We start from the raw sequence: 20568 nt of genomic DNA on the forward strand, positions 1-20568 counted from the left end.
ATAGACTGGATTAAGAAAATGTGGCACATATACACCATGGAATACTATGCAGCCATAAAAAATGATGAGTTCGTGTCCTTTGTAGGGACATGGATGAAACTGGAAAACATCATTCTCAGTAAACTATCGCAAGGACAAAAAACCAAACACCGCATGTTCTCACTCATAGGTGGGAATTGAACAATGAGAACTCATGGACACAGGAAGGGGAACATCACACTCCGGGGACTGTTGTGGGGTGGGGGGAGGGGGGAGGGACAGCATTAGGAGATACACCTAATGCTAAATGACGAGTTAATGGGTGCAGGAAATCAACATGGCACATGGATACATATGTAACAAACCTGCACATTGTGCACATGTACCCTAAAACCCTAAAGTATAATAAAAAAAAAAAAATAAATTTATTTTATGTAATGGTCTATCATTTTTATTTATCTTTTCAAAGAACCAGCTTTTTGTTTCATTTGTCATTAAAAAAATTTTTCATTTAGTTCTGCTCTTACCTTTGTTTTCTTTTCTTCTGCTGGATTTGGATTTTTTTTTTTCTCCACTTCCATGAGGTGTGACCTTAGATTGCCTACTTGTGGTCTTTCAGACTTTTTGATGTAGACTTCTTCTACCCCTGTATTTTGCTCAGGTCTCTTTCACACTTTGGGCACTCACAGTTTTTTGGCTGTCTCCCAGGGCCTGCAGGAGCAATCTGCTTCTTTCAAAGGGTCTGTGGATTCTCTCAGCTTTCCTGGTATGTTCCTGCAGTAGTTCTTGGAGCAAAACTTCATGGTGTGAGTCTCCACACACTGCTGTGTCTGTCTGAGTGGGAGCTGAAAGTTAGCTCTGCCTCCTGTCTGTCATTTTCCCTCAAGACTGGAATCTTTCCTCCTATTTGATGTAGGTACTTATAGCTATAAACTTCCCTCTGAGTACTGATTTTGTTGTACTACATAGGGTTAATATGCTGTGTTTCAATTATTATTTGTTTCAAGAAAACTTTTAATTTCCTTCTTCATTGATCCACTCATCATTCAAGAACATATTGTTTAATTTCCATGTATTTGTATAGTTTCCAAAATTCTTCTTGTTATTAATTTCTAGTTTTATTTCACTGTGGTCAGAGAAGATGCCTGATATTATTTCAATTTTTTGAATGTTTAGAACTTGTTCTGTGACCTAACATATAGTCTATCCCTGAGAATTAACCGTGTGCTGAAGAAAAAAGTATTCTGCATCTCTTGCATGAAGTGTTCTTTAAGTATCTATTATATCCATTTGGTGTATAGTGCCAATTGAGTCTAACATTCCTTCATTGATTTTCTGTCTGGAAGATCTGTTCAATGGTGAAAGTGTGGTGTTGAAGTCTCCAGCTTTCATTATATCAGAGCTTATCTCTCTCTTTAGCTCTAGTAATATTTACTTTATATATCTAAGTGTTCTAGTGTTGGGTGCATATCTGTTTAAACTTGCTATGTCCTCTTCCTGAATTGACGCCTTTATATTTTATAGTGACCTTCTTTGTCTCTTCTTATAGTTTTTGTCTTGAAATGTATTTTGTCTAAGTATAGTGATTCTTGCTCTTTTTAAATTCCCATTGGCATGGAATATCTTTTTTCATCCCTTTATTTTCAGTTTATGTTTGTTTTTACAGGTGAAATATGTTTCTTGTAGGCAACAGATCAATGGATCTTGTTTTTTCATCCATTCAGCCAGTCTATGTCTTTTGATTGGACATTTAGTCCATTTACATTCAATGTTATATCGATAAATAAGGACTTACTCCTGTAATTTTGTTATTTGTTTTCTGGTTTTGTTGTGGTCTTCTCTTCCATTGTTCTTTTCTTCCTGTCTTTCTCTAATGAAGAATATTTTCTCTGGGGATATGATTTAGTTTCTTGCTTTTTATTTTTTCTGTATCCACTGTATGTTTTTTGGTTTGAGGTTACCATGAGGCTTGCCAATACTATCCTATAACCCATTATTTTAACCTGATAACAACTGAACACTAAATGCATAAACAAACAAACATGCAAAAAGAAAACTAATAAAAACTCTCTGTCTTCACTTAATTCCCCTGCTTTTTAACTTTGTGTTGTTTCTATTTATGTTTTATTATATTGACTATGTCTTGAAAAGTTGTCATAGTTATTATTTTTGATTGGTTCATCATTTAGTAGTAGTTTACACACCATAGTTACAGTGTTATAATATTCTGTGTTTTTCTGTATACTTACTACTACTAGTAGGTTTTGTACCTTCAAGTAATTATTTATTGCTCATTATTGTCCTTTACTCTAATTGAAGTACTCCCTTTAGCATTTTTTTTGTAGGACAGGTCTGGTCTTGATGAATTCCCTCAGCTTCTGTTTGTCTGGGAAAGCCTTTATTTCTCCTTCATGTTTGAAGGGCATTTTCACCAGATATAGTATTCTAGTGTAAAAGTTTTTTCTTTTAGTGCTTTAAATATGTCATGCCACTCTCCTGGCCTGTAAGGTTTCCACCAAAAAGTTTGCTGCCAGTCATATTGGAGCTCTATTGTATGTTATCTGCTGCTTTTTTCGTGCTGCTTTTAGGATTCTTTTAAAATAATACTTGACCTTTGGAGTGTGATTGTTAAATACCTTGAGGTCATCTTCTTTGGATTAAATCTGCTTGGTGTTCTACAACCTTCTTGTACTTGGATATTAATTTTTTTTCTAGGTTTGGGAAGTCCGGTTATTATCCCTTTGAATAAACTTTCTACACCTATCTGTCTGCCTTCTCTTCAAGGCCAAGAACTCTTAGATTTGCCCTTTGGAGGCTATTTTCTACATCCTGTAGGCATGCTTTATTGTTTTTTATACTTTTTTCTTTTGTCTTTTCTCAGTGTGTATTTTCAAATATCCTGTCTTCAAGCTCGCTACTTCTTCCTTCTGCTTGACCAATTCTTCTGTTAAAGGAGTCTTAAGTATTTTCATTATGCTAGTTGCATAAGAAATGTGAGAACATGAGATATGGGAGGGGCCAGTGGTGGGATAATATGGTTTGGCTATGCCCCCACCCAAATTTCATCTTGAATTGTAGTTCCCATAATCCCCACATGTTGTGGGAGAGACTCAGTGGGAAGTAATTGAATCATGGGAGTGGGTACCCCCATGCTGCTGTTCTTGTGATAGTAAGTGAGTTCTCATAAGATCTAGTTTTATAAAGGACTTTCCTCTCTTTTGCTTGGCATGTCTCCTTCCTGCCATCATATGAATGACATGTTTGCTTCCCCTTTCACCATGATTGTACATTGTCTGAGGCCTTCCTAGCCATGTGGAACTGTGAGTCAATTAAACCTCTTTCTTTTATAAATTACCCAGTCTCAGGTATGTCCTTATAGCAGTGTGAGAATGGACTAATACAGGGGTGTTTTTGCCAGAATACTGGGAAGACTTTGGTCCTAAAGTGCAGCAGGTGTTAAACATCAAGGGGAAAGAGAACAAAGCTGTGGGCCTGATTCCCAGCCCCCTGGGGTTAAAGCATGTAACCCAAGAGTGCTGAGCTGAGCCTTGGCTCTCTGAACAAATGTAGCAATGAAGCCTATTGACTAAATCCATCTTTTACCAAAGTTAAACCCTTACATGCATCAAAGAATATAAAAGCAAAAAATGGATCCACGGTAAAAGGGTCCAAGGGTTGAAAGATGACATAGCCATTTTAATAACAAATCAAATTTACCTTTTGAAAATGAAAAATTCACTATGGGAATTTCAGAATGCAATTGGAAGCATTAATAATAGAATAGACCAAGCTGAGGAGAGAATCTCAGAGCTCAAAGATGACTCCTTCAAATTAACTCAGGCAGACAAAAATGAAGAGAAAAGAACAAAAAATGAAAAAAAAAAAACCAAGAAATATGGAATTATACAAAGAGACCAAATCTATGACCCATTGACATTTCTGAAAGACAGGGAGACAGCAAGCAACTTGGAACACATATTTGAGGATATTTCCACAAATTTTCCCCAACCCCATTGGAGAGGTTGACATGGAAATTCAGGAAATTCAGAGAGCCCCTGCAAGATAACTATACAAGACAACAATCCACAAGACACATACTCATCAGATTCTCCAAGGTGAACATAAAGGTAAAAAATCTTAAACAGCTAGAGAGAAGCAGCAGGTAAAATAAAAAGGGTACCTTATCAGGCTAACAGTGGGCCTTTCAGCAGAAACCTTACAAACCAGAAGAGATTGAGATGTTTATATTCAGCATCCTTAAGAGCATCCTTATGAATGCTTATATTCAGCATCCTTAAAAGAAAGAAATTCCAACCAGGAATTTCATATCCAGCCAAACTAAGCTTCATAAACAAAGGATAAATAAAATTCTATTCACACAAGAAAATGCTAAGGGAATTTGTTACATGCTTTACAAGAGGCCCTTAAAAGAATGCTAAACATGGAAACAAAGGACCAGTACCTGCCACCACAAAAGCCCACCTAAGTGCACAATTCACTGACACTATAAAGCAACTATACAATCAAGTCTGCATAATGGCCAGCTATCATGATGAAATAATCAAATTCTCACATATCGATATTAACCTTGGATATAAATAGGCTAAACACCCCAGTTTAGTGACATGGAGTAGAAAGTTGGGTAAAAGACAAGACCTGGCCAGGTGTGGTGGCTCACACCTGTAATCCCAGCAGTTTGGGAGGCCAAGGCAGGTGGATCATGAGGTCAGGAGTTCAAGACCAGCCTGGCCAAAATGTGAAACCCTGTCTCTACTGAAAATACGAAAATTAGTCTGGCACATGGCAGGCACCTGTAATGAGAGGATGAGGCAGGAGAATTGCTTTACCCTGGGAGGTGGAGGTTGCAGTGAGCTGAGATCACACCACTGCACTCTAGCCTGGGCAACAGAGCAAGACTCTATCTCAAAAAAAAAAAAGCAAGACCCAACTGTATACTGTCTTTAAGAGACCCGCCTCACATGAAATGATACCCATAGGCTCAAAGTTAAGGGATGAAGAAAGATCTATGAAGCCAATGGAAAAAAAAAAGAGCAGGGGTTGATATTCTTATTCAGACAAAAGAGATATTGAACTAACAATGATCAAAAAAGACAAGTAAGGGCATTATGTAGTGACAAAGGATTCAATTCAACAAGAAGACTTAACTGTTCTAAATATACATGCATCCAACACTGGAGCAACCAGATTCATAAAACAAGTTCTTAGAAACCTGTGAAGAGACCAGCATAATCACACAATAATAGTGGAAGACTTCAATACCCCACAGACACCGTTAGACAGATCAGCAAGACAGAAAACTAACAGAGATGTTTGGGACCTAAGCTTGACCCTTGACCAAATGGACCTAACAAACATCTACAGAATGCTGTACCCAACAACAGCGAATATATATTCTTCTCATCTGCACACGGCACATACTCTAAGATTGAGCACATGCTCAGTCATAAAGCAATTCACAACAAATTAGAAAAATCATACCAACCACAGTCTAGACCACAGTGTAATATAAGTGGAAATTAACACCAAGAGGATTGCTCAAAATACAATTACATGGAAATTAAACAATCTGCTCCTGAATGACTGTTGGGTAAAAAATGAAATTCATGCAGAAATAAAAGAAATTATTTGAAATGAATGAAACAAAGATACAACACACTGGAATCTCTGGAACACAGCCAAAAGCAGTGTTAAGAGGAAAGTTTATAGCACTGAATGCTGACATGAAGAAGTTAGAAAGATCTCAAATTAACAATCCAACATTACACCCAGAGGAACTAGAAAAATAAGAGCAAACCTACCCAAAGCTAGCAGAAGAGAAGAAATAACCAAAATCAGCTAAACTCAATGAAATAGAGACACAAAAACCCATAAAAAATCAATGAAATGAAAAGTTGGTTTTTTGAAAGAATAAATAAGATTTAAACACTGTGTGTTAGTCCATTCTTGCACTGCTATAAAGAAATGCCCAAGACTGGGTAATTTATAAAGAAAATAAGTTTAATTGACTCATGGTTCTGCAGGCTGTATAGGAAGTATAGCAGCTTTTGCTTCTGGGGAGGTCTCTGGAAGCTTCCAATCATGGTGGAAGGCAAAGTGGGGGCAATGAGCTTCACATGGCCAGAGCAGGAGCAGGGCGTGAGAGGTACCACACACTTTTAAACAACCGGATCTCACAAGAACTCACTATTGTGAAGACAGCACCAAGGGGAGCATGGTGTTAAGCCATGAGAAATTGCCCCCATGATCCAGTCACCTCTCACCAGGCCCCACTTGCAGCATTGGGTATTAGAGTTGAACATGAGATTTGGGTGGGGACACAGATCTAAACCATATCTGAATGTTAGCTAGACTAATAAAGAAAAAAAGAGTAAAAATCCAAATTAACACAATCATAAGTGCCAAAGGAACATTACCACCAATCTCATAGAAATACAAAAAGGCTGCAGAGACTAGTATAAACCCTTGTATATAAACAAACTGGAAAATCTAGAAAAAATGGATAAATTTCTGGAAGCATGTGATCTCCTAAGATCAAACCAGAAGAAACTGAAATCCTGAATCAATTAATAACAAGTTCCATAATAGAATCAGTAGGAAAAAAACCCTACTAACCAGAAAAAGCTCTGGATCAGATAGATTCTACCAGAATGAATTCTACCAGATGTATAAAGAAGAGCTGGTACCAATCCTACCGAAATTATTCAAAAAAATTTATTCTATGAAGCCAGCATCATTCTGATACCAAAACATGGCAGAAACGAAAGAAAACTTTGAGCCAGTATCTCTGATGAACATAAATACAAAAATCCTCAAGAAAATACTAGCAAATCAAATCCAGCAGCACATCAAGAAGCAAATCCATCATGATCAAGTAGGCCTTATTCTGAGAATGCAAGGTTGGTTTAATATATGCAAATCAATAAATATAATTCACCACACAAAACTAAAACCAAAACTCACACATGATCATCTCAATAGTTGCAGAAGAGGCTTTTGATGTAAAGATCCTTTTATGTTCAAGACCCTCAACAAACTGGGCATCAAAGGAACATACTGCAGCATAATAAGAGCCATCTATGACAAACCCACAGCCAATATTATACTGAATGGGTGAAAGCTGGAAACATTCCTTTTGGGAACAAGACAAGGATGCCTACTTTCACAAATCGTATTCAACATATTATTGGAAGTCCTAGCCAGAGCATTCAGGCAAGAGAAAGAAATAAAAGGTATCCACATAGGAAGAGAGAGAGTAGAACTATCTCTCTTCACAGATGATATGATTGTATACTTAGAAAACCCGAGAGTCTCTGCCCAAAGGTTCCTAGAACTGACAAATAATTTTAATAAGATTTCAGGATGCAAAACCAGTGTAAAAAATCACTAGCATTTGTATATACTAATACTGTCCAAGCTTAGAGTCAAATCAAGAACACAATCCCTTTTACAATAGCCACAGAAGAATAAAATACCAAGGAATACAGCTAATTAGGATGGTGAAAGATCTCTACAATGAGAATTACAAAACACTTCTGAAAGAAATCAGAAATGACACAAACAAATGGAAAAACATTTCATGCTCATTGATAGGAAGAACCAATATTGGTAAAATGGCCTTACTGCCCAAAGCAATTTACAGATTCAATATGATTCCTATGAAACTACCAACAACATTTTTTCACAGATTTATAAAAAACTATTTAAAAATTCATTTTAATTTAAAAAGAGCCCAAATAGCCAAAGCAATACTAAGAAAAACAAACAAACAAACAAAAAGCTGGAAGCATCATACTACCCAACTTCAAACTGTACTATAAGACTGCAGTAACTAAAAGAGCATGGTACTGGTACAAAAACAAACAGAAATCAGTGGAACAGGTAAGAGAACCCAGAAATCAAACTGTACACCTACAACCATCTGATCTTTGACAAAGTCAACAATAGCAAGTAATGGGGAAAGTACACCCTATTCAATAAATGTTCTGAGATAAGGGGCTAGCCATATGCAAAAGACTAAAACTTGATCCCTTCTTTTCACCATGTACAAATATCATCTGCAGAGGGACTAGACTTAAATGTAAGATGTAGAACTACAAAAACCCTAGAAGAAAACCTCAGACATACAATTCTGGACATAGGCCTTGGCAAATATTTCATGATGAAGTCTTCAAAAGCAATTGCAATAAAAACAAAAATAGACAAGTGAGACCTAATTAAACTAAAGAGCTTCTACACAGCAAAGGAAACAACAGACTAAACAGATAACCTAAAATATGGGAGAAAGTATTTACAAAGTACGCATTGGACAAAGGTCTAATATCCGGAATATATAAGAAATTTAAACAAGTCAAGAAAAAAAGCAAACAACCTTATTAAAAAGAGGGCAAAGGACAAGAACAAAGTTCTCAAAAGAAGACATACGTGCGGACAACAATGTATGTGGACAGCATACATTTTTCGTATGTGGACAGCATATGAAAAAATGCTTGATATCACTAATCATTAGAAAAATGCAAATCAAAACCATAATGAGGTACCACTTCACACCAGTCAGAATGGCTATTATTAAAAAGTCAGAAAGTAATAGATGCTGGTAAGGTTGTGAGAAAAGAGAATGCTTGTGCACTGCTGGTGAGTATGTAAATTGGTTTAGCCACCGTGGAAAGAGGTTTATAGATTTCTCAAAGAACTCAAAACAGAATTACCATTTGATATGGTTTGGCTGTTTTCCCACCCAAATTTCATCTTGAATTGTAGGTCTTATAATTCCTACATGTTATGGGAGGGACCCAGTGGGAGATATTTGAATCATGAGGGCGGTTTTCCGCATACTGTTCTCATGTTAGTGAATAGGTCTCATGAGATCTGATGGCTTTATAAGGGGTTTCCCCTTTCACTTGGCTCTCATTCTCTCTTGCCTGCCACCATGTAAGATGTGCCCTTCACCTTCTGCCATGATTGTGAGGCCTCCCCCGCCATGTGGAACTGTGAGTCCATTAAACCTCTTTCTCTTTGTAAATTACCCAGTCTCAGGTATGTCTTTATCAGCAGCATGAGAATGAACTAATACAGTAAATTGGTACTGGTAGAGTGGGGTACTGCTATAAAGGTACCCAAAAATGTGAAAGCAACTTTGGAACTGGGTAACATGCAGAGGTTGGAACAGTTTGGAGGGCTCAGAAAAAGAGAGAAAAATGTGGGAAAGTTTGAAACTTCCTAGAGACTTGTTAAGTGGCTTTGACCAAAATGCCGATAATGATATGGACAATGAAATCCAGGGTCAAGTGGTCACAGATGGGATGAGGAACTTGTTGGGAACTGGAGTAAAGGTGATTCTTACTATGTTTTAGCTAAGACTGGTGGCTTTTTGCCCCTGCTCAGAGATTTGTGGAACTTGAAACTTGAGGGGGATGATTTAGGGTATCTGGCAGAAGAAATTTCTAAGCAGTAAAGCATTCAAGATGTGACTTGGGTGCTGTTAAAAGCATTCAGTTTTAAAAGGGAAATAGGGCATAAAAGTTCAGAAAACTTGCAGCCTGTCAATGCAATAGAAAAGAAACCCATTTTCTGAGGAGAAATTCAAGCCAGCTGCAGAAATTTGCATAAGTAATGAGGAGCCAAATGTTAATCACCAAGACAATGGGGAAAATGTCTCCAGGGCATGACAGAGACCTTTGTGGCAGCCCCTCCCATCACAGGCCTGGAGGCCTAAGAGGAAAAAATGGTTTCATAGGCCGGAGCATAGGGCCTCCCTCCTGTGTGCAGCCTAAGGACTTGGTTCCCTGCATCTCAGCTGCTCTAGCCATGGCTAAAAGGGGCCAAGGTATAGCTTGGGCCATTGCATCAAAGGGTGCAAGCCCCAAGCCTTGGCACCTTCCATGGGATGTTGAGCCTGTGGGTGCACAGAAGTCAAGAATTGAGGCTTGGGAACCTCTACCTAGATTTCAAAAGGTCAGGAAGAAGTTTGCTGTGGGGGCAGAGCCTTCATGGAGAGCCACTGCTAGGGCAGTGTGGAAAGGAAATGTGGAGTTGAAGTCTCCACACAGAGTCCCCACTGGGGCACTGCCTAGTAGAGCTGTGAGAAGAGGGCCACTGTCCTCCAGACCCCAGAATGGGACCTGGATGTGAGACATGGAGTCAATGGAGATCATTTTGGAGCTTTAAGGTTTGACTTCTTCACTGGATTTCAGACTTGCATGGGGCCTTTAGCCCCTTTGTTTTGGTGATTTTTTCCCATTTGAAATGGGTATATTTATCAAATGCCTGTGCCCCATTGTATCTAGGAAGAAACTAACTTGCTTTTGATTTTACAGGCTTATAGGTGGAAGGGACTTGCCTTGTCTCAGATGAGACTTTGGACTGTGGACTTTTGAGTTAATGCTGAAATGAGTTGAGACTTTGGGGGACTGTTGGGAAGGCATGATTAATTTTGAAATGTGAGGACATGAGATTTGGGAGGGGCCAGGGGTGGAATGTTATGGTTTGGTTGTGTCCCACTCAAATCTCATCTTGAATTGTAGCTTCCATAATTCCCATGTGTTGTGGGAGGAACCCAGTGGGAGATAATTGAATCATGGGGTTGGTTTCCCCCATACTGTTCCTATGGTAGTGAATCTAGACCTACTTTGAGGTTGGAGGGTAAAAGGAGGGTGAGGGTTGAAAAACTATCAGGTGCTATGCTTAGTTTCTGGATGACAAAATCATTTTACACCAAACTCCAATGACACAGAATTTACCCATGTAACAAACCTGCACATGTATCTCCTGAACCTAAAATAAACATTTAAAAAGAAAAAAATCTATTTAATATATTTTTGATTCATACACTGAATTGTTTTTCTGACTTCTTTGTGTTGATTCTAACTTTCTCTTGGATCTCACTGAGCTTCCTTATAATCCAAATTTTGAATCCTTTATCTGTCATTTCAGAATATTCATTTTGGCTAGGATCCATCCTACAGAGCTACTGTGATCCTCCGAAGGTGTCAAAACAGTCTGCTTTTTCATATTGGTAGAGTGCTTATGCTGGTTCCTTCTCATCTGGAGTTGTGATTTCTTTTTTTTTTTTTTCTGATAAAGGAAGCAACTACAGAAAGCTCTTATTTATTTGTTTGAAGTAACCAGTGCTATGGATGCAAAACCCCCCCCAACAACTCTTCCAATGCTACTTTGAAAAGGAACATATCAAACTTGATTTTCATTAGAATGTAGTTATTTCATCACACTAGTAAATAAAAAACCAAGACCCAAATATATATATATAATACGTATTATATATTATATAATAATTGTATATAATATATATAATACGTATTATATAATATAATGTATTATATATATTATGTTATATATATAAAATACATATTTTATATATATATAAATATATATACACAGTGTGAAAATTATTGAGCTTCATCTTCTGGACAAGAATGCCGAGTTAGTCTCTCTTCATAAAAAGCAATTACAATTTGAGGACACTTCATATTTGCCTCTTTTGCCAGCACCAAGTCTGCCTTATCTGAATCTTTCCATTTCTTGAGAAACATTAATTCTCCATTTGCTATCTGTGCACCAATTATTCTTTCAGGATCAAGACCTCTGGTAAATCCTCTTGCTTTGTCAGCAGCATCTCTTTTCTTTGATTTGCTGTCATCCGATTCACTGTCAGATAAAGATTTTCTTTTTGTACCATCTTTTTCTTTGCCAGCTTTTTGAGAATTAAGAAATGCTTCAATCAACTCTGGACAATATAAATTTTCTTCAGGTTCCTAAGTATTGTCAGCATCTGTAAATCCCTTCTACTTCAGGAAATATTCCACTTTTCCATTTGCTACACGTTGATCTAATACATTTTCCATCACACATTCTTCAGGCTCTGCCTCTTCAACTTTTTTACCCTTTCCATTCTGTTTCTTTCCCATTTTTTGCAATGTAGTTTTATTGGAGGCCATTTCTAATTGCAGACTTGAAGAGCAATTATTCACCGCCTCTGAGCTGCTCCGGGTTGCGGGTCTGCGGAGTCTCCGGCCCTGCGTGCCTCCAGCTCGAGCCACATCCAGGAGGTAGGGAGCCGGGACGGGATTTCTTATTTTTGAATTTACTTTCCTTTGGATGGGACTTAAAAAAAATTTCCCCCCACTCTCCACTCCCCCGGCCCGAGAGTTTGACTGCAATGTACGCTGTTTATGGTTGTTTGGCTTTGACAGTGGGTGCTTTCAGGGGCCAAAGCTCTGTATGAGTCTCTTGGTTATATAATAGATGGCCTTTGTGCAGTGGCTTTCTCAAATGCCGGTTATAATAGCGATGTGCTGGGCCTATGAGCAGGCTCACTACCTTCTGCAGGACTGGAATTGCGGAGGTCTCAGGAAGCTTATCTTCAGCATAGTGCACTTCTGACAGCAGGTTTAGTACTGGGATGAGCAGTTCAACTCGCAGGCCAGAAGGTGACGCTCGTGGGTAAGAACCAGCTGCAGCGGGAGCTGATGGGTGTGTGCTTGATCTTTGTTACTGGGAGGGTCTCTCTGTTGTCTCAGGCACTGGACTGGTCTGGGGAATATCAGGTGCCCTGAGTTCTTTGCACGTCCTCGGAATGGGGAACAACGCTGGGCATAGCTGAACCTTGCCCTCGGATACCCCAATGAGGAGTGCAAGTGTTACCAGGAAGTGTGCATGAATCCTTGGTTCTTAGTCTTACTTGGAGAAAGAAATCTGCCAAGCGACTGATTTAGCCCAGAAAGAGAATTTGTGGAAGGAAAATAGCAGAGAACTTAGACAGTATGCTCGGAAAGTATAAGGCAGAGCATGCTGCTGAAGGGGGTGAGCCAGCAGCACCCCAAGAGTTCTGTGTTGGGTTTTTTATGATGTCGGATATGTATATATTTTTTGAGGTTCTCACCTCTGTCTATGTTTCTATCCTTTTTTTATGTCTAGTTTTCCCACTTCTGCCTTAAGTCCCTTCCATTTCCTCACTTAGTTCCCACCTTAGGCTTGTAGGACCCTTCCTTACTTTTAGTTGGTGCGCATGTGTGGGCCTGGTGTTGGATACGAATTGCGCCTGTGTATCTCTTAGGAATTTCTTCTTTGCCCTCTTCCCCCTTATCAGCATGCATCAAGCTACATTCTGACAGGTTAACTGTGGAGTGGATAATTACTGGGCACGTTAGTGGGCATCCCTTCCTGCACAGGTATTTCCCCTCCTCTCTGCTCATATCTAGCATACAGGTTTTGGGTGGTCCCTGGGGTCTGAGATTTTCAAGACCTCCCTTTTCTCAGAGGCTCCTCTGGTCTGCTCATGTCTAACTACCTGCCTGCTCTAACACAAGCCCAGCCCCGATGGGGGTGGTAGGAGAAGTTCATGGTGAAGGCATTGAGGTCTTTGTTGCAGGTAGGGGGCTGCACCAGCTCCACATCCTGGACAGGCAAAAAATACGATCCACCTCCCTAACACACCTTTGTCCCAGGGCTTGTGACTTTCAGTTCAGATACACACTGTTGTTTATCTTCCAGCCACAATGTGGTTGAGAGCTGTGGAAAACACCTGTTCTATGGCTCTCAGCCAAAGTGGCCTTGGGCCCTCCCTCAGACCTCTTTCCTCAGCCGTAAATGGGCAGCTTTGTGGCTCACTTGATCTCTGCTGTAGGAACACTGTGGCTATGTGTAGAAAGAGGAGGGACCCCACCCTTGTGCAAGCCCAGGCCTGATGGGCACATACCAGTGGGGGTGCTGTGGAGGCTAATAGCTCCAGGATGGTCATCCGCATGTGCACCTGTACCTACTCCCTGTGGGAACAGCCATGGCTGCAAACAGGGCAAGTGGGCAGGGGGTAGAGGAAAAGCCTCCCTCTCCACGTCCAGTCCCAAGCCACAGAGCCCCTTGGCTGCTGGAGCAAAATCCCTCTAAAGAGCCCAGCATTATGTCCGTGACTCTGCTGGAAAGGACATGGTCACCTTCAGTTCACAAACAGGGAGCTCTTGGGCACAGGACAAGACACACTGTGGTTTCCTCTGTCTCAAAGAGTGCTTCGCTGTGCTGCACTCTTCTTTCTCCTAGGTGCAGCCTGCCCTGCAGGTTAGACCTCCAAGAATCCTGCAGTTCCCCTGGGTCCTGCCAGCCCTTTGTGGTTGCTGTAGTCTGGATGGGTTCTGGGGAATGTTTGTGGAAGATCCTGTGATGTGGAGACACAAGGGCTGAGACTCCCTGGGCAGGATATAGGCCCACAATTGGTGCACAACCAGTATGGTGCTCACCACCTCAGCTCAGGTCTGGGGGGAGTGAGCAGGTGTGTTGAATGCCTGAAAGTGAGAATGCCTGGAGATTATGGGCTAGGAGTGGAGAAGCCGCCTGGCAGCAAGTTCTTTGCACAGGAAGGGAAAAGTGGCTCCCAAACCAGGTGAGTGGAAGTGGAATCCACCTTCCTCCTTCTCCTTGAAACTGGTGGACTCACTCCTCTGACTGACCAAGGAGACAGGCTGGGGCTCCCAGCAATGTCACACAAAGACTGGTCCCAGGTCACAATGCCATTCCTAGCCACAAATCTCACCACTTTGGAGAAACTGTGGCTTCAGCAAATCTCCTCTCACTCCAGTCTTGCTATGGGAGACAGCCTAGTTCCAGTGCCTATGATTGGAGTGCATGCCCCACTCACTACTCAATTCTGGCTGGGCGAAGCCCTTACCTGGCTCCAGACCAAGTACTGCTATCTGTGGCCCAAGACTAAAATGCCTGCAGTGGCCGCCATTGCTGAGTCACCAACAGGACTGACTTGGTATGAGCCAGGATTGAAATTAACATCCTCTTGTTGGCCCTGGATCTGGGAAAATGCCTGCAGCTTTTCCCAGGTCTTTTCTCTCTCAAAGTCTTCTGGCCTCTCCCCAAGTTAGCTCTGGGGCCTGGGAGAAAAAAGGTGCCCTCCTGTGTCCTGGGTTACGTGGATCCCTAGTGGAATGGTGAATCTCTGATCTTCTCACATAGTAGGGGTTTACTCATGTTTCTCAGCTAATTCCCACCACACAGGCGGCTTGCCCTTTTTATTTTATTTTATTTTATTATTATTATACTTTAAGTTTTAGGGTACATGTGCACAACGTGCAGGTTTGTTACATATGTATACATGTGCCATGTTGGTGTGCTTCACCCATTAACTCATCATTTAGCATTAGGTATATCTCCTAATGCTATCCCTCCCCCTTTCCCCCACCCCACAACAGTCCCCGGTGTGTGATGTTCCCCTTCCTGTGTCCATGTGTTCTCATTGTTCAGTTCCCACCTATGAGTGAGAACATGCGGTGTTTGGTTTTTTGTCCTTGCGATAGTTTACTGAGAATGATGGTTTCCAGCTATCCATATCCCTACAAAGGACATGAACTCATCATTTTTTATGGCTGCATAGTATTCCATGGTGTATATGTGCCACATTTTCTTAATCCAGTCTATCATTGTTGGACATTTGGGTTGAATCCAAGTCTTTGCTATTGTGAATAGTGCCGCAATAAATACACGTGTGCATGTGTCTTTATAGCAGCATGATTTATAATCCTTTGGGTATATACCCAGTAATGGGATGACTGGGTCAAATGGTATTTCTATTTCTAGATCCTTGAGGAATCGCCACACTGACTTCCACAATGGTTGAACTAGTTTACAGTCCCACCAACAGTGTAAAAGTGTTCCTATTTCTCCACATCCTCTCCAGCACCTGTTGTTTCCTGACTTTTTAATGATGGCCATTCTAACTGGTGTGAGATGGTATCTCATTGTGGTTTTGATTTGCAATTCTCTGATGGCCAGTGATGATAAGCATTTTTTCATGTGTCTGTTGGCTGCATAAATGTCTTCTTTTGAGAAGTGTCTGTTCATGTCATTCGCCCATTTTTTGATGGGGTTGTTTTTTTCTTGTAAATTTGTTTGAGTTCATTGTAGATTCTGGATATTAGCCCTTTGTCAGATGAGAAGATTGCAAAAATTTTCTCCCATTCTGTAGGTTGCCTGTTTACTCTGATGGTAGTTTCTTTTGCTGTGCAGAAGCTCTAGCTTAATTAGATTCCATTTGTCAATTTTGGCTTTTGTTGCCATTGCTTTTGGTGTTTTAGACATGAAGTCCTTGCCCATGCCTATGTCCTGGATGGTATTGCCTAGGTTTTCTTCTAGGGTTTTTATGGTTTTAGGTCTAACATTTAGGTCTTTAATCCATCTTGAATTAATTTTTGTATAAGGTGTAAGGAAGGAATCCAGTTTCAGCTTTCTACATATGGCTAGCCAGTTTTCCCAGCACCATTTATTAAATAGGGAATCCTTTCCCCATTTCTTGTTTTTGTCAGGTTTGTTAAAGATCAGATAGTTGTGGATATGTGGCATTATTTCTGAGGGCTCTGTTCTGTTCCATTGATCTATGTCTCTGTTGTGGTACCAGTACCATGCTGTTTTGGTTACTGTAGCTTTGTAGTATAGTTTGAAGTCAGGTAGCATGATGCCTCCAGCTTTGTTCTTTTGGCTTAGGATTGACTTGGCAATGCGGCCTCTTTTTTTTGGTTCCATATGAAGTTTAAAGTAGTTTTTTCCAATTGTGTGAAGAAAGTCATTGGTAGCTTGATGGGGATGGCATTGAATCTATAAATTACCTTGGGCAGTATGGCCATTTTCACGATATTGATTCTTCCTGCCCATGAGCATGGAATGTTCTTCCATTTGTTTGTATTTTCTTTTATTTCATTGAGCAGTGGTTTGTAGTTCTCCCTGAAGAGGTCCTTCACATTCCTTGTAAGTTGGATTCCTAGGTATTTTATTCTTTTTGAAGCAATTGTGAATGGGAGTTCACTCATGATTTGGCTCTCTGTTTGTCTGTTATTGGTGTATAAGAATGCTTGTGATTTTTGCACATTGATTTTGTATCCTGAGACTTTGCCAAAGTTGCTTATCAGCTTGAGATTTTGGGGCTTGCCCTTTTTCTTTCCAAGGATCTGAAGTGCTCTTGAATTCATTTTCTTTTGAGGTAATATTTCACTTAATTGGGGTTCAAAGTTAGTGTTACCTATCATTGAAACCAATTACAAACGTTTATTTATTAATGATAACCTGTAATGAGATTTTACATATCTAATCTTTGAAACTCTCTTTTCACATAGGCAGGTGCTAAATACTGCTGTTACTGCTAAATGCTGATATTAATCCATGAGAATACATGTTGCTTGGAAGATATTTATGGAGTTCTATTAGAGTGTTCTCTTGATATTAGTTTGCGTGAAAGCTCCTCAACAGCATGGCTAAATGGATATTTAAACAGAAATTTCCTTAGCAATTTGCGATGAGATAGGACAAATGTTGCTGAGCCTATAATTTGAACAAAAAAATACATCTGCTGTAAATTTGTGTGAAAGTATAGCTCTTGCTTCTTGCTTTAACATTTGACAGCACAGGAGGTATATAAAACAGTTGATACTTGTGATTCAACAAATATTAGTTGTCATTGGAGTGACTTTAGATTAGTGTAAATTTACTTGTAAGTGATGTTCATCTTATAATTTTAGGTTGAACTCATAAAGAAACATTACCAAGTTCACAGCATAAGCTAATTTCCAAAGCCATTCTGTGTTTTATAATAGAGGATGGTTTTCTTCATTCAGAAAAACCTAGAACTTTGCTCAAACCTGAATCATTGTGATAAAATTTACTATGGCTAATCTTTGGATTAGCAGGAATATATTACCGTTAGTGAGGAGAAAAAATGAAGAAGAAATATATAACTTAAGCAGCCTTATATATCTACCAAGGAAATACAAGTTTGTAGTTAAGACATTACAAAATTGTAGTGTTAAAAAAGACAATACAGAACAACAAACAACAAACAAAAACAAAACAAAATAAAAAATTACAGGACCAGATAGATTCACTGTTGAATTCTACACAAAGCTTAAAGAAGAAATAATTTCAATTCTACACAAATTCTTTCAGAGAAGAAAGTTGTTTGAAACTAATTCTGTGAGGCCATAATTCACTCTGATATAAAAATGAGATGAAAATATTTCAAGAAAAGGAAACTACAAACCAGTAACTCTCATGAATATGAATGTGAAATATTTCAGTATAATTTTAGAAAACTGTTATGGAATAAATGCTTGGGTGCTCCCAAAACTCACATGCTGAAACTCTAACCCCACAAAGTGATGGTATTAGGAGGCAGAGCATTTGATAGAGAATTAGTTCATGAGGATTCTGCCCTCACATATGGGATTAGAGCCCTTATAAGAAGAGACAAAAGAGCTTGCTTTGCTTGTTTCCTCTCTTGGCCGTATGAAGATACAAGAAGACAACTGTCTGTGAACCTGGAAAGTGCTCTCACCAGACATCAGATCTGCTTCTGCCTTGATCTTGGACTTTTCTGCATCCAGAATTGTGATAAATAAATGTTTGTTGTTTAAACCACCTAGTCTATGGCATTCTGTTATAGCAGCCCAAAGTGACTAAGCCAAAAACCTATCCAACATTGTATAAAGATAATATATCATGTCCAAATAAATGTTTTTTACAGACTTATAAGGGTGTCTAAACATTTAAAAATTAACTACTGTAATTTTCCAGATTAGGAGGTTAAAAAGATAGTAGATCTGACAAATTACAACTTTTTTTTTTTTAAGACGGGGTCTCACTCTGTTGCCCAGGCTGGAGGGAGTGTAGTGGCATGATCTCAGCTCAATGCAGCCTCTGCCTCCCAGGTTCAAGCAATTCTCCCACCTCAGCCTCCCAAGTAGCTGGGATTACAGGGGTGTGCCACCACGCCTGGCTAATTTTTGCATTTTTAGTAGAGACGGGGTTTCACCATGTTGGCCAGGCTGATCTCAAACATCTGACCTCAGGTGATCTGCCAGCCTTGGCCTCCCAAAGTGCTGGGATTATAGGCATGAGCCACTGTGACCAGCCTACGACATCTTTTCTTGATAAAAAATTAAAACAAACAAACAAACAAACAAACAGATGCTGGTGAGGCTGTGGAGAAAAGGGAATGCTTATACACTGCTAGTGGGAATGTAAATTAGTTCAGCCACTGTGGAAGGCAGTTTGGAGATTTCTGAAAGAATTTAAAACAGAGCTACCATTTGACCCAGCAATTAAATTACTGGGTATAAACCCAAAAGAAAATAAATCATTCTACCAAAAATACATATGTACTAGCATGTTTATTGCTGTACTATTCACAATAGCAAAGACATGGAATCAACTCAGGTGCCCATCAATGGTAGGTTGGATTGAGAAAATGTGGTCTGTTTGTGAGATTTTGGTGCACGAATCACCCGAGCAGTATACACTACACCCTATTTGTAGTCTTTTATCCCTCACCCCCTTCCCACCCTATCCCCCTGAATCCCCAAAGTCCACTGTGTCATTCTTACCCATGTAACCATACAACACCTGTTCCCCAATAACATATGGAAATAAAAAAATTAAAAAAAAATCTTTATGGACAAAGCACATTGTATCCCAAACAGACAGACTTAGCAATAAATGAGTTAACTGATTAGTAAACCACAAATGAACATATGGCTGTAGATTTACATGGGCCATTTTGGTTTGTTCTGTTGTATGATTAACTCATCCTAATAACAGCTTTTGAATGGTTGGGTGTCATTAAAGAAATTTAAAATATTGTGCACATTACATACAATTATATTTTTCCATCACTGTCCACTCTTCATCAAGCCTAAGCATAAAAATATGCAAGCTTACCTGTTTCTTCAGGTCATTTCCTTATGGGAACTCTTGTGTCACAGAAAACTTACATTAAATAAAATTGTATGCTAAAAAAAGTGGTACACATACACTATGGAATATTATGCAGCATAAAAAGAATGAAAGAATATCTTTTGCAGCAACATGGATGGAGCTGGAAGTCATAATCCTAAACAAATTAACACAGAAACAGAAAACCAAATATATGTTCTCACAGGTGGGAGATAAGCAATGAACACACATGGATATAAACATGGGAACAACAGACGCTGTGTATTACTAGAGGGTTGGCGGAGTGGGTTAAAAAACTAACTATCATGTACTATGCTCACTACCTGAGTGACGGGATCCATACTCCAAACCTCAGCAACATGCAATATTCCCATGTAACAAATATTCACATATACCCCTTGTATCTAAAATAAAAGCTGAAATAAAAATTTCAATATTGTAGGAATAAAAAGGAATTCTTCAAACTGATAAAGGGAATCTAAAGGAAACCTACAGATAACATCATACTTAATGCTGAAGTACTGAATTCCTTCTCCATCAAAGATCAGGAATAAAGCAAGAATTTTTACTTTCATCTTTTCTATTCTACATTGTTCTGGTGTTTCTTACCAGTGCAATAGGCAAGGAAAAAAAAAAAAAGGGCATGGGGATTGGAAAGAAAGCTTTCTTTATAGGCAGATGACAGGAACTAGCGTAGCATGTTGTACAACATCAATAAGTGTTTGCTGAAGGAATAACAATTGTATTAAAACTTTTGATGAAAATGCCATGCTGTTATGACACACTTTATGTTATACTTCCCCTAGTATTGTATGAGTACCTATTTCATTGCATTTT

At 39.3% G+C, this 20568-nt stretch overlaps 1 pseudogene; it reads right to left on the reverse strand.

Annotated features, from left to right (window-relative positions):
* Window positions 1–11402: 11402 nt before the first annotated feature.
* Window positions 11403–11951, reverse strand: LOC116468239 (chromobox protein homolog 3-like; annotated as a pseudogene).
* Window positions 11952–20568: the final 8617 nt, after the last annotated feature.

Source organism: Hylobates moloch, unplaced genomic scaffold, assembly GCF_009828535.3.
Source record: "Hylobates moloch isolate HMO894 unplaced genomic scaffold, HMol_V3 SCAFFOLD_5, whole genome shotgun sequence".
Classification (NCBI taxonomy): Eukaryota; Metazoa; Chordata; class Mammalia; order Primates; family Hylobatidae; genus Hylobates; species Hylobates moloch.